Raw genomic sequence first — 15,453 nt, 5'->3', positions numbered from 1 at the left:
ATCAGTTTGTGACCTCAAATGGACATTGGGCCGAAGATCCAGGATCCACCCATGACATTTCTGCCCATAAGATGAATGTTGATTGATTCAAACATGGCGGGCCGCAGACGAGTGGTTAGCCCATCGGCCTCACAAATCTGGGGTCATGGGTTCGATCCCAGATCTCCCGGAGTGTGCGTGGGTTTTCTCTGGGTATTCCAGTTTCCTCTCACATCCAAAAAACATGCAGGGTAGGTTAGTTGAACACTCTAAATTTCCCACAGGTATGATTGTGACAATGAATGGTTGTCCATCTCCTAGTGCCCTGCGATACGCTGGCTACCGATTCAGGGTGTCCCCCGCCTGGTGCCCCTAGTTAGGATAGGCTCCACCAGTCCCCATGACTCTTGTTAGGATAAGCGGTTCAGAAAATGAATAAACAAATGATTCATACATTTTCCATTTTGCTTATCCTCACAAGGGTCACATGGGTGCTGGAGCCTATCCTAGCCAACCATGGGTGGGTAGGCGGGGGACACACTGAATTGGTTGCCAGCCAATTGCAGGGCATGATGAGACGAATGACCATTCATGCTCACACTTATACGTAGGGACAATTTAGAGCAGGGGTCTCAAACTCGCGGCCCGCGGGCCAACTGCGGCCCCAGGGACGATAATTTGCGGCCCCCGTCTTAATATGAAAGATTAATGTTCGTGCGGCCGGCAAGATTGATATGAATGACACTTGTTGTGTTCGGAGATGAATGAACCAATCACGGTGAGGTATACGGCTCTGGAGGGCGGGACATCGGCCGGGCTGTCCAGTGCCTCGCTCACTCACTCATTCATTCCTCCAATCAGCTGGGCGGAGGAGAAGCCGTGAAGCCGATCACTCCGCTCGGCGCGCACACTCCTCCGCTGCTCTCAGCATAGAACTGAATGAGGCGCTATGATCCGTGATCCAGCCTGTGTCAGTGTAGCCATCTCCGTGAGTGAAACGGAGAAACGGAGAGCGAAAGTGCGCATGCGCCACTAACCCACGCGACTGAACGTGAAAGATCAACCCGAGACTCATTCCAAGTGGAAAAACATATTACAGAGCCCCAGAGATGTCTCTTTCAAAGCTTGGCATGAAGAGAAAGGTCGGTGATGAGCACAGACAGTTTCAAGAAAAGTGGGGAGTGCAATATTTCTTTGTTGAACACAGGGGCACCCGACGTGTCTCATTTGCACTGAAAAAGTTGCGGTGCACAAGGAATACAATTTGAAACGTCGTTATACTACGAGACATGCTGAGGAGTACGAAAAATACCAGGGAAATGAGAGAGCCAACCAGGTTGCCAGTCTTAAAACATGTCTTCTGAGGCAACAGGATTTCTCCAAGAAGGCTACCAAAGACAGTAATGCAGCAGTCGAAGTTAGCTATGCCGTTTGTGAGTTGATTGCTAAAGCAGGAAAGCCATTCACAGAAGGTGAATTTATCAAAAAGTGCATATTACAGGCTGCACATATTGTCTGTCCAGAAAAGAAAAGTCTGTTCAACCACATCAGCCTTTCTGCCAACACCGTGGCAGAGCGCATTTCTCACCTGTCAAGTGACATTTATGATCAACTGTGTGAGAAAGCACAATGTTTCAGTGTATATTCAGGGGCTCTTGATGAGACCACAAACATCACAGACACTGCCCAGCTCGCAATATATGTCCGTGGTGTTGATGACAATTTTAAAGTAATGGAGGAGTTGCTCACAGTAATTCCAATGCATGGCCAGACCACCGCTAAGGAAATATTTCACCAGCTGTGTGATGCCATTAAGAATGCCGGTTTGCCATGGAAGAGCTTTGTTGGAATAACAACCGATGGAGCCCCATCAATGACAGAGAGGAAGAATGGACTGGTAGCACTTGTTCAAAAAAAACTGGAAGAGGAGGGTGTGGAGGAGGCCATAGCTCTGCACTACATTATCCATCAGCAGGCCCTTTGCAGCAGATGCCTGAAGTTTGACAATGTGATGTCTGTCGTTGTGTTTTGACAGATTCGTTTATAACAGACAATCGTGTTTTTTAAGTCATTTTGTTACCTGACATGTTCAGGCGAGGACAGTAATCCCTCGAATATTGCGGAAAAGGAAGCCTTGGCCACAAGAAGACAAAGGACTTGAACTAAAACTCCCATTTACCTGTTTTTTTTTTCATTTATATCAAGGGGAGAGGAACTATTTTCACTTTTTGAAATATAAATACATTATATTTAGATATTAATTTTGATAATTGCAACTGTGTACTTGTATTTCTGTATATGCGCAAAAACATGTACTATTGTGGTAGTTACAATGGGGGTGATCCTACTTCGCGGTTTTTCGCAATTGCCACCGCCCCTTACCCCAGTCAGTCAGCATGTAGACTGCCATGCGAGTGGCTGTGATTAACTATCTATTCGCCAATAATGCAATAACGGAAAAGTTGTGACACATTGAAACACACACACACCCCCTTTTAGTATTTTAACCGTTTGTAAAGAAGTTACACCCCCTTTCAACGCTATCGAATTTTGCCCATTCTAGTCAACCCATCTACTTAAAGCATTTCTCCAAGGTTGATATTTTATAACTTGGAGATGTTATTTTTAAAACATAGACATTATTTCATCACTTGTTTCACACCATGAAAGGCCCCACCTGAATTTAGAATTTTTTTTTTTGTAGATATTCCCCTTTATCTAAGCTTGTTATTGCCAATCGTTATCACCGTAACATTCAGGTGTATTAACCCCATAATTGCAATGCAGTAAGTTTTGGCTAAATTCTTAATTTGTATGCCCCTAAAGTAATAGACAGTAATAACGTCCCAATAGTCATCAATATGACCTATACCAAAGCATATTCCCCCTCTAGGTCAAACAGGGAACGCCTTTTGTGCACTTAAAGATGCTCCATGTTTCTTCTAGGGAAACTATGCCTATCCTTAACCAATTATCTTATCTACCCCAGCCAGGTTCAATTTACCTAACAATTTGGACGAATGCCATGAAATTTCTCATTTCCGCATTGTTAATTTCATGTCTGATTTATTTAACAAACAAATAGCTCTTAATACCCAAGACATAAATTGCAAATCACCCCATACTATGTTTACTTAAGATAAGAGCCATTTCTTATAGCTCCCTGTTACCACAAGAAAAATCTACAATAATTAAATTAGAGAAATCCACCTTTTACTAGGCATTTCCTAATTACAATTTTCAATGCTTAACAAAGGACCCACAAATTGTCACCAATATGCCATAATATTGTAAAAAAATCCATTCATTTTTCTTTAACCAGCCAATCTCCTATATTAAAGTATTTTGAACAATCCAACCATTCAAAAACAGTAATAATATCGTTTTATCCTCCAAAACCAGCTCTCTTCAATTAAGAGCCCTTTGAACTTCACAAAACAAAAAATAAAATAATAATAATAGTATTATTCCCAATTCCAAAACTTTTACCAAATCAATCTTTGCCAAACAGATTTTCTATCACCTCGAAAGACATTTCTGATTAAATCCCAAAAATAAATGCGAAGATAATCGCGGAACCCTGCATCCCTTGAAGACCATGTTTTGTTCTTATTCTGAAATGTTTAAACGGAAGCGCGCCCTTAGCCGCTGACTGTGACCTTCACGCTCGCTGCAGAAGCAGCATTCTTATCTTTTGTTTACAAATTCCAAAACGCTCTCTTTTCTTTTTGTGCACAAAGCCTTGCCTCCTGTGCACAATCATAATATTTTTTAGAGAAGACTAAATTAATAAACTACATTAATTACTCTCCCGATATCCAACTATATCACCATAGTTTGCCAAGACCCCATAATCACAATATGCTGCAAGCATAACTATATCATAGCAAAAACCCATTTCTCCCCTCAAGTTTGCTTCAGCGCCCTCAAGGCCAATTATTGTAATAATTGTAATAATGTAATACTCTCCACGGAAGGGGTCCCCCAAAAAATTAGTCGCTTGTGCGGTCCGCGCGCACACTATACTGTATTATAATGTCTAACACCATCAAATCAGCCGCACCAAAACAGAGCGCTTCCCCCGCAATCAAAGCATTATTCGGCAAGTTTAGAGTATGACCAAAACGCAGTTTTGGCAACCCCGCTAAACATTTAATTGGCTGTTTTGTATTTCTGTTAACCAAAATATTCCCGCTAGCAGACGGGAACGAAACCAGGATAAGCCACAATAAGCCATTTCATTCCAGTACATTGACAGTACATTTAGTTACTATTAACAAAGTATGGAAATAACCATTTTAATTGCCGTTTTACAACTTTCAGCATCACACAAAAAAATCCAATTGAATTCATTCACAAAGAATGTGATCTCTGGTTTAAAATTAGCTCCATTCCCTAAGCGTATAATTTGAATGAGCATGCAACACATTTTTTAGCTGCTCCTGATAAAGGCTGCCCACCGCGTGGTCTTCAGCGATGCCGCTGTTGGCCTTAAAACAAGCCGTCATCCTGATTTGATATTCTGAAAAAGGCTCACCATCCCTCTGCTTAGCTCTGCTGATCACGGTATAATTAGCTTTTGTTTTAAACTTCCCCGTAACCCGATCAATCAGTTCATGCACTCTCAAATTTAAATCACGACCGTCATGACACAACGGGCCACCATCAGCTTTTGGATTCCAATCACCTCTAACAGCATGCCAATCAATCAGTTCATATTTGTCGGAGGGGGCCCTCCTTTTTAACAACAACAAAAACACACTTCTTCCCCACCGGGCCAGTCTCATCGTCCTCTTTTCTGTGGAATAACACAGCCTCTGTGTTTCCAGTCCCACCGTTATCCATTACTCCGTTTCCTTTCCATCATAAACCAATAATAGGTATCATTATATCCCTCCTGCTCCATTCTGTTAAGGTTTCCCCCATGCTTAGCACGTATTTTATCCTGCAGTATCAATATCTTATGCATATTAAGCTGGCCAGCAAACCCATATTTGTTTATCCATAAATTTAGGTGTTTAACCCTTGTAGCGCTTTGATTTTCAACAATCCAATCATTACACGGCAGACGCATCTTTGGATCGTCGTCAATAGCCACTTTACTGTTTGCACCACCCATTTTTGGAGTGGATTTGTGTGTATCCCCGTAGTACCTTTTTTTCTTTTTTCAACTACGCACACACATTTTATAGACCACACCGTGTCTACCTGCTAGTGACTAGTATCCGCAGGGTTTTAAAATCGCCATCCCCAGGACGCGAGCCTTACTTCTCAAAATAAGGCCATCGCGTGTGATGCCCTTCGCGCATTTGGATCCCGTCAACAATATGCAGCCATCACACGCGGACTCGGCAGAAATGTCGATAGATGCTTACCCAGAGGATAGTCGTCAACCGATTAGAATACAGGCGCTGCTGAGAAATAGTCCAGCCTGGAAAAGGGATTCTCGCCGTGCACGGTCACTCCAGATATTAAACTGCAGCGTCTGGATTCCTTATCGGTGTGTTGACCCCGGCTACTCGAAGGACCAAATGTTGGAATAATGATTCAAACCTTTTAAATCATTATTAGTAATATTTAATTAAAAAAGGAAAAACATCTTTCAACAAATTTTGCTTACAACTTCGAAGGAGATGCCTTGTGACGTTGTCTCAGTCCACAATGCATTCTGACGAGCGGCATACTCTTCGGTCCATTTAGCGGCACATAACCAAAACATTCAAAGGTAATCTGATTTAAACAATTGCATAAGCAAAAACAACTGTCTCAACTGTTTTGAACAATTGTATAAGCTTAACCGAATAACATCATGAAGGTTATAAAAACAACTGTCACAACAATCTGTTTTTATCGGAACACCTGCGTAAGAATTTGCACAATAAGCAAAACAACGGCATTAGAATTTGCACCAGTAAGCATAATAATTTCTTTATAAGGTAAACAGAGCAAAGCAGTTTAATGTAAACAAAGCAGTATTTTCAAATCTGCTGCTGGAGTCCCGTCAAAACAGTCTCGTTGGGTTCTGCCGGGAGAAGTGTCTTTTCTTTGGGCCTTGAGGAGTCGAATGTGGAGGAAAAAGTCCATGTTCCCATGACTTGATTTATAGCCTTACTACTTATTGAAAAATGCTTACAACACATATAGAATATTCCATTATAATTCTAACAGTTTATCACGACCATGTCTGGTCTATATTAACTGTCACATTCGAGGGATTACTGCGTTCGTCTCTTGTTCTTGTGTGATTGTTAACTAGAGCACCTAGGCAGCATGCTTACAATCGAAAACGATTACATTTCACTGCCACTTAGCCCAAAACCCTACCAATATTGGCTGTGTCATGTATTACTTGGTCAAAATAGTCTTCAGTACAATGTTTGGATCAAAAACACAGAGTAGACTACTTACCGGCCGGTTAAGTTCCTTCTATGTGCTCAATTGACTCAGCTCATCACTTGCTGGTGCCCATAGTTATCTGTAATAGGCTCCAGCAGTGGCGGGCCGTCAGGGCCTTCAAGGCCTTCTCTGCTGGCCTAAGAAATATCTGAATCATATTATATTTTGTCCATCAATACTTATTATTCCAAATGGTCTGTTAGCTTCCTTTCATTGCTTTCCCCCCTGGTTGCACTGCTTCCAGATGTGTGTTTTCATATTGAAGCATTTAACCAATCACATTTCAGCCATTATTTGTTGCCAGATCAGATCTGCCTCAAAGCCTTCACAATCAGTTCTTGCGGGCTCTGCTGCATTAAACTAGACTGTTGCTTTTAACCAATTAGGAGTTAGCATTTTGCTGGCTGGGACATGTCATTGCTTTCACAAACTATGATTGGCTAGTAGGCGGGCCAAAGCAGCCGGAGATCGCAAACTCTACCCACATGGCCGACAGTGGCAAAAACAAATGGCTTCTGTTGCAGATTTCTCTCACAAAGCTATTTTCCAGACGGAGTTTTACAGAAAAAATGGACATCATTAAGAAAGGGCGGTCAACTCCGAAGCTAGCAAGCCTGTTACAGCCGGGAAAATGGTGTGTGCGGCACTTTCAGTGTGCTAACTTAGCTCCACAAGCAAATAGTATATTGTTGTTTTGATTTAAAGCCATTTTCAAAACGGACTATGCCAGAAATATGACAGGACAGGCTCGACTTTCATCAATAGCTTCGATAGCGATAGGAAAGAAGGAAGACAGAAAGGAGGATGGATATTGTGTAAAAAGGATTTTTGGTGAGTAAAATATGGCTAAATAATATTTCAATTGTGGGCCAAGTTCTGATATCTGAAAAGCTCCAGTGTTTGTATTTAATCACAAAATGCTGCTAGGAAGTGGATTTTACCCCAGTTTAATTTTGGGCGTTTCACCATTGAAGTCCATCGCTGTCTTTTCCCGGGAAAAATCACCCCCCTGGCCTGGTTGTAATGTCTCAAAAGCTCCAGTATTTGTATTCAATCAATAAATGATGCTAGGAAGTGGATTTTACCTAATTTTAGTATTTTAGTGCATTTTTTGTCATTTCACGTATGGACATATCGACGTTCATCGCTGTCTTTTTACCGGGCAAATGATACTCCGGGCCCGGTTCTGATGTCTAAAAAGCTCCAGTATTTGCATTTAATCAATTAATGCTGTTTTCGGCTGGCTTTTACCCCATTTTCGGGCAATGTTTGCCCGTACGCCATTGACGTTCATCGCTGTCTTTTCCTGGGAAAATCACCCCCTGGCCTGGTTTTAATGTCTGAAAAGCTCCAGTATTTGTATTTAATCATGAAATGCTGCTAGGAAGTGGATTTTACCCCATTTTTGTGCATTAATTTATTGATTATTTTTTATGTGTTGCAGCTGTAGCTCCAGTAGAGGTTTTATAGCCATAAAATAGTTTTTGAGGGTTGGATTGATACGTTGAAGGCACTACCAGAAAATGCACCGCCCGCCACTGGGCTCCAGTACCCCCCACGACCCTTGTGAGCATAAGTGGTTCGGCAAATGAATGAATGACTTGTGCTCCATTTATTTGTTTCTATTTCTACTTTTGTGTATAGCTGTCTTGCTGGATTTAATCTGACTTTTCTGTACTGTTTTGTTTTTATATCTTTTTCTTAATTGATTATGTTTTATTTTAATTGTCTTGTCAATTTTAATGTGAAGGAAAGCATTTTCAATTACCTTGTGTTGACTTGTGCTATACAATTAAACTTGCCTTGTCTTGTCTCACAGTAATTTATTATGGTTTTAAAATAGAAATATCTATAGTAACTACAATAAGTTACTTTTCAAGGAAGTAACTTAAATTTACTTCTTGAAAGTAGCTAGCATTATTCATTACGACTATGTGTGTCATGGAGTTACAGATCTGAATATGACTGGATTAGTAATTCAGATGGTTTGATTAGTGCCATTTAAAGTGCTGGAGGGAGTGACAACTGGTTGGCACAACGTCATGTCTAAAAAAGATAGACTTTTGAAACAAGCCAACAAATTCAATTACACTCTGGAATTAAAACATTCTATCTCACCAGACAGATGAGTGCTTTCAATATCACTGAACCATTTTTCTTTAGCAGAGTGGGATTTAGACAGGGGGCACAGCCAGTAAGAACAGGTAAAACGGTGGGGTCTAAATCTAGAATCAGTTCGTTCAACTGCCCTACTGAGTCTTTCACGTCCACAAATAAGGAAGATAGCTCTGCATCTTGGTAAGCTGACACAATTACAGCAAGTGTTGAATGCAAAATGTCTAAAATCTCCCAGTTTTGTGAAACATTGCAAGCATTAACCTCTTCCAGCAGACCTTTCTGTGCCGCTTTCTTGCTGCTGTTTCTTCTTATTGGTGTTGCGGGCGCCACTAGTCGTCTTCTTCCAATATATCAGTCTCCCTTTCACTGGATGAAGACTCTCTGTATTTTATATATTTTGTATTTTGTCCCAAGCAAGACTCATTTTGAGACATCGACTCCTTTGTTTTTCTGTAGATCTACTTTTCAAAGAGCCAACGTTGCACAATCTGCACTTTTTTCCGGGCCCCTGACAAAGCTCAGCAGTTATGTATGCGATTAGCCAAATGACCGCAAACACAGCAGGGAAGCCCAGACATCATTCTCCCCAGCCACTTTATCCAGCTCTTCCAGGGGGAGCCCATGGCATTCCCAGGCCAGCGGGGAGACAGTCTCTCATAAATCAGCCCAGTGGCCTCCACCCAGTGGGACGTGCCTGGAACACCTCACCAAGGAGGCGTCCAGGAAGCATCCTAATCAGATGCCTGAGCCAACTCATCTGACTCCTCTCGATTTGGAGAAGCAGCGGCTTTACTCCAAAGCCCTCACGGATGACCGAGCTTCTCGCCTTATGTCTAAGGGAGAGTCCGGATGCCCTGCGGAGGAAACTCATTTCAGCCGCTTGTATACGGGGTCTTGTTCTTTCGGTCACAACCCACAGCTTGTGACCATAGATGACGCTGTCGAACTAGATCGACCGGTAAATAGAGAGCTCTGCCTTTCGGCTTGGCTCCTTCTTCACCATAACGGAACGATGCAGAGTCCGCATCACTGCAGACGCAGCACCGATCTGACTGTCGATCTCCTGCTCCATTCTTCCCTCACTTGTGGCCAAGACCCCAAGATACTTAAATTCCTCCACTAGGGGAAGGACCTCACTCCTGACCTGAAGAGGGCATGCCATCTTTTTCCAACTGAGGACCGTGGTCTCAGATTTGGAGGTGCTGATTCTCATCCTGACCACTTCACACTCGGTTGCAAATCGTTCCAGTGAGAGTTGGAGATCACGGCTTGATGAAGCCAACAGAACCACATCATCTGCAAAAAGCTGGGATGGAATACTGAGGCCACCAAACCGGACCCCCTAAACGCCACGGCCGCGTCTAGACTCGAGATATTCTGTCCATAAAAGTTATGAACAGAATCGGTGACATAGGTCAGCCCTGGCGGAGTCCAACCCCCACTGGAAACAGATCCGACTGAGAGTATAGAGCTGATCCACTGTTCCACGTCCAGGACAAAAACCACCGTGACCGGACGTTTGGTTGCCGGACTTTTGGTCGCCGAACTTTTGGTCGCCGGACTTTTGGTCGCCGGACGTTTGGTCGCCGGGCGTTTGGTCGCCCGGACCCAAACGTGCGGCGACCAAACGTCCGGCGACCAAAAGTCCGGTGACCAAACAAGGTAAAAAAACACGGTCTACGCATCAATCAAAGCCAACAATGGCCCTCAGCAGTTTCACTGAGCGGACGTGTGAGTGTATAAGAGTGTGTATGTATGGACGTCAGTCTTAACAAGTTCTCCAACAAAACACAATAAAAGTACGGGAAATTTGGAGCTTTTCTTTAGCCTAATAATTAATAGGGCATTAAGTATGACAAAATAATAATTCGCAGTTTGTATTTAGGGAATTTAAGCAACAATTTTAAATGGTAATTATCAATAACCTTCCGGGCGACCAAACATCCGGCCACCAAAAGTCCGGCGACCAAACGTCCGAGTACCGAAAACCACACTGCTCCTCCTGAATCCGACATTCAGCAGGTTTTGGGGTTGCTACCACGACAGGCACTGACCATCTTGTGGCCGCAACTCCAGTCTGCCGCCTCAGCAATAGAGATGCAGAATATGGTCCACTCAGACTCAATGCACTCCGCCTCTTCCTTGACATGAGAGAAGCTCTGACGGAGGTGGGAAATGAAAGTCCTTCTGATGGAGGACTCCGCGAGGCGTTCTCAGCAGACCCTAACAAAACGTTTGGGTCTGCCAGGCCGCACCGGAAAGCTCCCCCATCATCGGACCAAACTTATCACCAAGTGGTGATCGTTTTACAGTTCCACCCCTCTCTTTACCCCAGTGTCCAAGACATGCGGCCACAAGTTTGATGACACGACCACTAAGTCATTCATCGGACTGCAGCATAGGGTGTCCTGGTGCCAAGTGCACATTTGGACACCTTTACACTTGAACATAGACCTGGGCGAACAAAAATTGTTATCACGATAAAAAAAATATCAGTCAATATCGATCACATCTTTTTTCTTTCAAATTTGAAATTTAAAACTTCTGTGAATAAGTAAATAAATTACTTTCCTCCTTATTCAATTATGAAAGTAATTATGATACCTTAAGTTACTATAAGAAAAGAGAATATACAATATTATGATTTTAAAAAGTATTTTTGTTGTTCTGTTGTGCAATGAAGATAAAACAACTCCCTCCTTGAAAAGAAAACAATAATACCTGCAGAAATCTTGACAGGTGTCTTTATTTTTATACATTTTTCTTCAAACCTAAAGTTGCTGTGCAATACGAAAAGAAATGAAATAATCAACTGAAGAGATCACCACCATTGGCAAGCGGATTATTTTCAGCCTCACAAAAATAAACTGTAAATTTACCTCACCTATGAACTTAACCCATTTTGACCCAAGATCACGTTTTAGTTTTTTGCAACATTTACATAGAAAGGGTAAACACCTTGATATCAAGTAAGAAAAATATTACAGGCTTTCCTCAAATGAGGACAGTGGGTTAAGGACATTTTCAATGAGGCTGCTCTTAGGGCAAGAGGTATTTACGAGGCACTTAAAAAAGAAAGAAAACCACCAGGGAGAATTCATTTGGATCTTTTAGTTCCTGTGCTGCCCTGCATCTTATAATCGGTCATTTTACAGTGTTATTGTCCTTTTGCGTTCAGGCTCCGTGTTAGCCTCTATTGCTAAAAACACTTGTCAATATCATCTTCTTCTCTTGATCATTGGTCTAGAAATAGTGTTCATGTTGCAACAACGCCCTGGTCTCTCTTTCTGGTGGTCGGGTGATGTTATAACAGCTTAAAATTACCAAAATTTTATCGAATTTTTTTCTTATTATTGATGACAAAAATTATTTCACAATAATTATCGTTATTGTTTTATCGCCCAGCTCTACTTGACCATGGTGTTTTTAGCAATCACGTCCCGCCATGTCTAACAGTCATTGCCCACGTGAGCATTGAAGTCCCCTAACAGAACAAGGGAGTCCTCTGAAGGATCGCTCTCCAGCACCCTGTCTTATGACTGAATGGTTAGATATAGATCAGAAACCTGCAGTGTTCGACAAAGAAGCTTCTATTCCCGGAATAGCGTTAACAGCTTTTAGCCATAGTTAGAACGGTAATTTTAAGAGGACTTCCTCTGCTGCTAAGCAATCAAGAAAAAGTGGATTTTATTATTCATTTTGGTAATTTTAACAGCCTGCTTTTTAATTCGCTATGACTATCAAACACCAGTGGCTGTTTGGATGTACTCAGAGGTGGCGCCAAATGAATGTGGTGAACGCAAAAGTGTATTAAAGATATTAATTGGTTAATGAAGAGATTGTTGATTGAGCAAATCTTTATTTGTAACAGATTTTATATTTTAAAAAATCCATATTAAAACATGTAGGATTAGCCTTATAGTCAGGTCAGCCTTGCATTTAGCTTTATTCTTAAAGTTTAATACATTTGGGTCATGTGTGCGTTATAGTGTAAGGTACAAGAGATAAGATAGTAGCTTTTGTATATAAGAATATTATACATGCGTGTTACGCAAATAACATGTCTGTCATAGAAATCTGCTCAGGGCAAAACAAGCTAATTACTGATTGCTTCATATCACAATATGTAAAAAGTGAAACTTTACTCCCCAAATCAATATGCTTTTTGATGTAAACATTTTAAAGTGAAATAAGTATTTTTTTCTGTGTGTGGTGTATTTTTTGTAACAATAAATAATTTGCAGACCAGAACAACATGAGCACAACCGCAATAAATTCCAGCCATGCATTCCAAGATCTTGCAACTGGTCTAACAGTTCCCTAACATACAGATGTGACACGGTACATTTACAACTTGAGATCTTTGGAATTATTGATAGAATAAACATACTACATAATTGTACATGCTGTTGTTAACACTGAAAAGATGGCTACTTTACCTGTACTCAGGAGAAAGCTTTCACTATTCCTACTGCAGAAAGCAGAACAAGTCAGGAGGTTTACTGCTTGATTTTCCCCTCAGAGGCTTTGAAACAGCAGCAGATTTTTATGTGACCATTTATTCATGTTGACTACTTATTTATATGGAATACTTATTTATTTATTACTTATTTATTAATGATTTATGTGTGCCCTCAGCTATGAATCTCAATATACTTGTGTAAGGGCAATGAAGGCATTCAATTTAATTCAATTCCGGAATTTTCGTAAGCAGAGCAGTACTTTATAAGTGAATACAGTCGTACCTCTATTTTTGAAATTAATTGGTTCCAGAACTTTTGTTGAGCAGTACTTTATATGTAAATACTCTAATTCGTTCCACGGTCCCCACAAAACTACCAACTACATAAACCCTTAAAATTCATCAAAGTGTCCCAATTTTATAGGAAAAGTGTGAAGACACACAAAAATGAGACAACTTCATCATAAAATGATTTGATAAGCCATTCCAATGAATAAACTTGCAAAATCTATTCGTGTTGAAGTGCATTGCACAAGTGTAAGAAAGCTAACATTAGGCAAGCATAAATTTAAGCAGGCAACCATGGAGGGCTGCTGTGAGACAGCCAATGAGAGCCCAGTAGAGTGTAGAGAAATTGTCAAGCAAGAAGCAGTGCATCCGCGAAAATTTCAAAACAAAATAGTGGATATAGGAAATGTATTGACATTTTCGTAACTTGGATCTTTTTTCCTAAGTTGGGGCATTCATTTGCATCTCAAAAGTTTTCGTAACCTGAAAATTTCGTAACTAGAGACACGACTAGAGATACGACTGCACTCTACTTCCACGATCCTCAAAAACATGAGGAACTACTAGATAAAACTAAATAAATTGTGTATGGAAGAGGAGGGAAACAAAAAGGAATTAAAGGAAATGATTAGAAAAATATTTATCAGTAAACTCAAATGAATAACAAACATGCAAAAACATTTCCTATTTGTGCAGGTGCATAAGAGTAAGGAGGATGCTATCATTAACATACAAAGATGTGCATATAGACACATCTAAACAACGTACCATTAAATAGAACTCCAAAGGAGTAACAGTCTCTCCATCTTGTCGTTCAGTACAGAGCGGCCATGCCAAGAAGTCGTTATTTTTAATGCTTCCTTTTGCTTCAATATCGTAGAGATGGAAGGTGGGTTATGGCCGTATTGCGTTGCAATATCTGTCATGGATCGATAACAATGTGGGACCACGGACGGGATGGGACCGGCTAGGGGCGGAGCAATACTGCTGGTGCCTGATGCACAGACTTGTCCCGGGCGCAAACTGAACAGGCTGCAACGTAGTCCATCACATCCTTTCAAAGACCTGGCCACCAAAACCGCAGAGAAGAATGTGCAGGACACACCTGGGTGGCAGGCGATGTTGGACACATTGCCCCACTTCAGCACTCCAGCGCGTTGGGTCTCTGGCGGCTTGGCCCCTAAGATATTCCAAGTTACTGTGGTTTGCGAAGTTCTGGAACGGTGCTCCCGCCCCCTCCAACCAGTGCCTCCATTCCTGCAGTGCCTGGACGATGGCCAGCAGCACCTGGTATTTAAATCTTGTCACAAGTGAAGTTCGGGAATTCAGAATAAAACTGCTCAAGTGCCAGACTGCTCTGTTTTCTTTTTTTAACAATTCTAGGAGAGGGGACTCAACAGGAAGTTGAAAATGACTTTGGCCATTTTGTACCCCTAATTTTTAAATGCTATAAATTGGCTGTACTAATGTGTGTGCACCAAACATACTGGACTTGATAATTGTCTAACCCTTGAGGGTTGTATAGAGTTGTTGTTTTTTAAACTTGACAGTGCTAACAAATAGGATTTCTCTTTACTTTTTCCTGTCCAGTTCCTAACAGGTTGGGTATTTTTACTTACCGTATTTATTTGCATGTAAACCACCCCTGCATATAAGCCGCACCCTTAAAATTGCCTTTAAATCATTGAATTTCACAATTTTTCGCATATAAGCTGCCCCCTGATTCACAATTTTCACCGTCATATTTCTGGTTTTAATAGGGAGTACAAATGTGTTACTTTGAAGGGAAAATCTAAAGAAAAATCATCACATTCTATTTCTAAGATACTGTGTGAATCAAAATCACATTATTAGGGTTAATATCATAAGGAATTAATTCATCTAATAATGGCTGTTTTCTTACTGCAAAACAGAAAATAACCAACAAATAGTAAATGTTACTTTGCCGACATCTACTGGTGAAAATGAGTATAGCAAGTATTGTGCACATATAAGACCAAACCTTGATTCATTCATCATTTGTTTTATTTAAAAATACGGCTTATATGTGAGGAAATATCGTAAATTTCAGTCTGTATGTTCAGAAGATGTTGCTCATGCTATATTTTGAAGCGTATGTCCACAGGTTGTTGCTTTTTGCCATGATGACCGGCTGCCAAAAACCTGAAGTACTTTGGTCTGGCTTTTAAAAAGTACGTACGGCCACAAAA

Source organism: Stigmatopora argus, chromosome 24 (genome assembly GCF_051989625.1).
Source record: "Stigmatopora argus isolate UIUO_Sarg chromosome 24, RoL_Sarg_1.0, whole genome shotgun sequence".
Classification (NCBI taxonomy): domain Eukaryota; kingdom Metazoa; phylum Chordata; class Actinopteri; order Syngnathiformes; family Syngnathidae; genus Stigmatopora; species Stigmatopora argus.
This window is presented reverse-complemented; position numbering follows the sequence as displayed.